The sequence below is a fragment of the Malus domestica genome, chromosome 03 (assembly GCF_042453785.1).
Source record: "Malus domestica chromosome 03, GDT2T_hap1".
Classification (NCBI taxonomy): domain Eukaryota; kingdom Viridiplantae; phylum Streptophyta; class Magnoliopsida; order Rosales; family Rosaceae; genus Malus; species Malus domestica.
Window position 1 is genome coordinate 3,622,092 of NC_091663.1, and position 5,929 is coordinate 3,628,020.

Consider the following 5,929-nt stretch of genomic DNA (forward strand, 5'->3'; position numbering starts at 1 on the left):
CCGATAACTGCAGAGTACCTACATTATGATACCTTAATTGTACACCTCCATGTAATCCCATATTGCAGCCTACTTAGAGTAACAATACGTGCAACAATGAATTGAAGAAAATTAATGACAAAAAATAATGAAAGTGTATAAGAAGTAAAAATAAGTGTGTGAATAACACTATTCTATGTATGTGTATATGTATGTAATCTGTTTCTCTCTGAGCAACAACAATGTACAAGATGTCTCTCTCTTTTTTTATCTATGACATTAGCATTGTTGATCACATTAACAATGGTGGGACCTCCACAATATACTTAGAAAGTTATTGCATGCACATGATGTTCTTTTTATTAGATATTTGGCATTATGTAAATGTTATCTAATGAACATTCATATTTAAATAAACTTCATTTGATTAAACTGATCAATAGGTTAATAATCTAATTATAATGTAATACTATGTTTATCTATAATTAATCAACGATTCAGATTTTTAAACATGTGTACAATATTCATACATAAAGGACATGTGAAATGGAGAAAAATACTATTTCTCAAACGTACATTGTCCAAATTGATTCTGGGTCAAGGAATCAATCGTTGACTTGGGAAGTCAGTTTATTCACTTGGATTATTAAATAAACACTCATGCTCCACAGTGGTTGCTAGCTAGCTCACTGTTGTGTTATGGTGAATGAATGCTAAAAAATAAAAATTCATGTATGAAATTGGGAATACAAAATATGTGAATAAATGTTTTTTAATAACAATGAATAATTCGATCTTTGTAAAAGTGAGACTTTTTGTGTTAAAAAATTTCGTACTGATGTATCAGTAGTGTAAACCCTCAAAATTGATCCTGCATTACCAAGTAGTACGTATGTGATAAAAAACGAAAATTAATAACAATGTTTGTGTGATTAGTAGTGAGCCGCTAATTCGTTTCTCAAAAATCAGTTTATTTAACGAGGTTTGTTGCATCTAAATTAAATTGAATTCAAAGTTAATACATGGAATAAGATAGAATAGTTTCCTAAAAAATATGCACACACATTGATCAACATGGAGTTTCTAATCTCATTGAATCTGTCAAATTCGCACATGAGATTTCAACTTAAGCTGAACAAATTAATTGTGATTTTCTTTTCTAAAATGAACAAAAAAAAATCTACAAAGCAAAGTCGTTGTATTTCCTCTCGTGGGTTTGCGGATATCCTTGTTTGAATCGGCCATTAAATTAACTGAAACCTTTGTATTGTCATCTGTCACATACCATTTGATTTGTTTGGGAAACACACACCTTGGGATTTGGGGAGCTTGAAATACAAGTTGCTTCCTCCCTGAAAAGTAATTGGATTGCAAAAATGGAAATTAAACCCTCGTCATATAAATTTCGGTAATTAACCGTATTCACTGCTCATGATCAAATATATAAATTAATCAGTTTGCGTGCGGAGAAGAATCAGTCTAGGTTTTGGAGGATAATATTTTTCGAGGTATGATATCCACACATTCATTTTTACTTCTTCCATACATTTTTAGTTTTCGGTCATCGGATCGGATGAATTGAAGAATATCAACAGATAGAAATTAACAAAAGGTGTGTGCGAAATAAAAATAAGTATGTGGATAGCACACTCCTATCTTTCATTCATAGTAGGAGTACTTGGACTGTCACTGTCAGTAGGAGCATGGCTTTCATTCAGGTTTTGAATCTTGACGAATTCTTCTTCTACTAGGTTGTCCATTTGTGAATTATATATATGCAACAAGAAAATCATATTTAAAGAATTCTTTTTATTTAAAAATTTAGATACATGTGATTTGATGTCTCTTTAAATTAAGGTAATGGTAACATTTGTTTTAATAAAACTATTAGCGGATGTCATCACGTTATTCATTTTCAAAGTCCCTATCTTCATTTTTAATTGTGTTACATATGACGTTAACATTCGACAGCTAACTTACGAGCAACGTAAGTAATAACTTATATAATTGTGATGACACTTGACATTGTTTTAGTGAAATAGTTTTTTAATATAGTTGTGGTTAGTTGTGGTCGTTAGAAGGGTATTGTAGTAATTGTAACATGTAATGATTTGGCTATATAAGGAATTGGTAGCATGTACTGTAAAACAAGGTTGTAATACATTCAATCAAAAGAATTAGTTGCTCTCTCTTCTTCTCTCTTTTCTTCGCTCTCAAGCTTTATCTTCAACTGTCAATACGGTATCATCGCCGATGTTGGCTTGTCGCCGACTCCGATCCTAAACGGGTTTTCTCCACTGTTTTGTCTCTGATTCCGATGGAGTTTTCTTCGATTGACGCTCGAGAGAGTTGAAAGTTCTGAGAATCTTGAACTTCGATTGATGCGTATGGAGAATTAGGTGATTTCGTCTCTATGAATTTGTGTTTCTATATGTTTTCTACAATCTTGAAGCTGTGATCATTGGTATTGATTCGATATGCTAAAGATGGTTCGTATGAGTTGAAGATTTGATAATTTTTTATTAGAAATTGAATTCAAGAAAGTGTTATTCTTTATGGGTTTTTGTCTTGGAGTATCATTCTCTAGGGTTTCTGTTAATTCGTAGAGAAAGTGTTATTCTTTATGGGGATTTTGTTGACAATTAAAGATTGTTGATTGGTAGAGAAAGTGTTATTCTTTCTGGTCATTTTGTTGAAGATTGAAGTTTGTTGATTGATAAAGAAAGTGTCATTCTTTCTAGGAGCAATAGTGTTTTCTTGGAGTAGTAGTATTTCTGGTTTTGAATCTTGGAGTATTATTCTCTCAAGATTGTATGTGTCAACTCAAGCTTTGGTTAGTTTAATTGTTTTCGATGGCATCTTCATCATTCAAAGTAAAGAACTTGTTGGGTATGCTTACTATAAAACTCAGAGATAATAATTTTGCTAAGTGAGCGTTTTAGTTTCAATCTATCCTTAAGGGATACAAAATGTTTGGTCATTTGGATGGTACCACTGTGTGTCCACCTAAATTTGTTGTTACTATTGAAGTTGGTATTACAAAGGAAATTACATATAAGTTTCTTGAATGCGAATCTACTGATATGGCTCTCATTAGTTTGTTGTTAGCTACACTAACAGATGAAGCAATGGAGTATGTTATAGGGTGTAGAACAGCTTTCGAGGCCTGATCCGATCTTATTGAAAGATATGCCTCAATTTCTAAATCTCGAGTGAATCACTTAAAGACTGAATTGCATACGATTTAGAAGGGTACATATACATACAATATTGATAAGTACTTGCTGCGATTGAAAAACATTAGGGATCAATTAACTGCTGCAGGGTGAGAATGATATCATGATTGATGGTTTGGCTGGTTTACCAAATGAGTATGCTGTTATTAGAATTGTTATATTGGCAAGGGAATCATCTATTACCCTGAAGGAATTTCGTGCTCAACTACTTAGTGCTGAAAAGGAAATTGAAGGAGAAATGAATTTGTTGTCTCAAAGTATGTCTGTTCTCTATGTTCAAGGTGCTAATTCTAGTACTACTATTGGTATGGGTTTTGGTTCTAACATGTACAGTCAAGGGTATCATCTGGTGCATCTTCTTCTAATCTTCAGGGACATAATCACATTCTTGCTAATACATAGGGAATTATTGTACAACAGCCATATGGTTCATCTACTCATCCATCTATTACCCTTGTGATTCTCATACATTCTATCCGGATACATCATTACCTCATCTCCCTGGTCAAAATGCTCAATCTTTTGGTTATGGTCTTGTGAGTCATTCAAATTCTGGAAATCAACAAGGTTTCAGCCTCAATCTTCTAATAATGGATATAGATCTTATAACGGGGGTCAATACAAAGGCAATGGAAGCACCTATAGAAACAACAATGGCTTTAGAGGAAAAGGATACAACAATGGTAATTTTTACTACTTAGGTGGATCCAGACAAGCTTATAATGGAAATGGTTCTTGGACAGGCAACACTAAAACAAGAACAAATATTGTAATTGAATGACAAATCTGCAATAAGAAAGGTCACACATCTGCCAATTGTTTTCACAGAAATACAAACACTCTCACTGCTGGTTTTGTGGTTGAATGCCAAATTTGTGGTAAGAGGGGACACTTTGCAGTTGATTGTTTTCATAAAGGGAATTACTCTTTTCAATGACAGCCACCACCACCATCTTTATCAGCTATGAATGCATAACAAGCAACTCAATTTGTTCCTCAGGATTCATGGATTGTAGATTCAGGTGCCTCCCATCTTATGACTGCTGATATATCTTCTTTGACTCAAGTTGCTCATTTCCAAGGATCTGAGAAAAAAACCATTGGTAATGGTTCTAGTTTACCAATTCAATATACTAGTTCAACTATAATTCAAACTGATAATCATTCCCTTAGTCTTAACAAAGTTCTTTATGTTCCACACATTGCAAGGAGTCTTCCTTCAGTTAAACAACTGTGTGCGGATAACAAAAGTTGGTTTATATGTGATGAATCTAATTTTTATGTGAAAGACAAGTAGACAAGAGAGGTAGTGTATCACAGAAAAAGTAAGCCAGAAGAGTTGTTTCATATACTTGTGATTCACAAGTCAAGAGGTGTACAATCTGTTGCAAATAATCATGTTGCTTGCTTGGAAAAAAATGGTGAAATCAAGTGTTTGGCATCAAAGGTTGGGGCATTCTGCTCATGATACTATGTTTGTAATGTTGAAATAGTCTAGGGTAATACATAGTTTAGATGATTAACACACTATTTGTGCTTCTTGTATTCAAGGGAAAATGTCAAAAATTCCATTTCCTATTAGAAATGACAGATGCTTAGTTCCTTTTGAGAAGGTACACGCTGATATTTGGGTTCCATCTCCTGTAAAATCCTTATAAGGATATCGATATTATGTACTTTTTGTGGATGAATATACAAGATTTGTTTGTATATTTCACATGTGCAATAAGTCAGATGTGTATGCAATCTTTGTTAAATTCTACAATTTTGTTCATACTCAATTTGGGATGTCAATCAAGGGACTTCAAACAGATGGTGGAGGTGAATACACCAGCAAATGTTGATAAAGGTATTATGCAGTTTATTTCTTGTCCCTACACTCCTCAATAGAATGGAGTATGAGGAAACATATACACATAGTAGAGATTGCACTGACTCTTCTCAATGCTGCTAGTCTATCCACAGAGTTTTGGTATTTTGCATGTTCTCATGCAGTGTTTCTAATCAATAAAATGCCATGTAAAACTCTGTCATTTAAGTCACCATATATATTATTATATAACAAGGTTCTTGAGTTGCAATCTTTGAAGATTTTTGGAACAATAGTTGTTCCTTGGATAAGACCTTATAATGTCAATAAGCTACAATTCAAATCGAAAATGGGTACCTTCTAGGCTATGCAATGGGATACAAAGGGGTCATATGTTATGATATGTAGACTAAGAAATACATTATATCAAGGCATGTTATATTTGAAAAGTCATTGCTTCCTGCAAAATTGGGTTTATCTCACAGAAGTGATCAGTCTGTGAATGATGGTTCTCAACCTTCACATGTCATTGTGCCAGTTCCAATACCATTGCAAAATTCAAGTCATCAATATAGGAATAAGAATAGTGCAGCCTCACATCCATATGCAATTCATACTACTATTTCTGGAACATCATTGAATGATACATCATCTATTAATTCTGCAACTCATCATACACCATAGTTTCAAAGCTCTAATTCTTCATCAATATCAGCAAATGGTCTTACTCTTTCCCCTTCCAGTGATACACCTCATTTGCTTTCTGTTCTCAATCTAGCACAACTCCAAGTAATACTACCATTCTCTGAATCATCTTCTGGAACTGATTCTTTTACTATTCCAGTGCATCATAATAGGCAACATGGTATCCAAACTCGATTTCAAAAAGGAGCAATTTCCATAA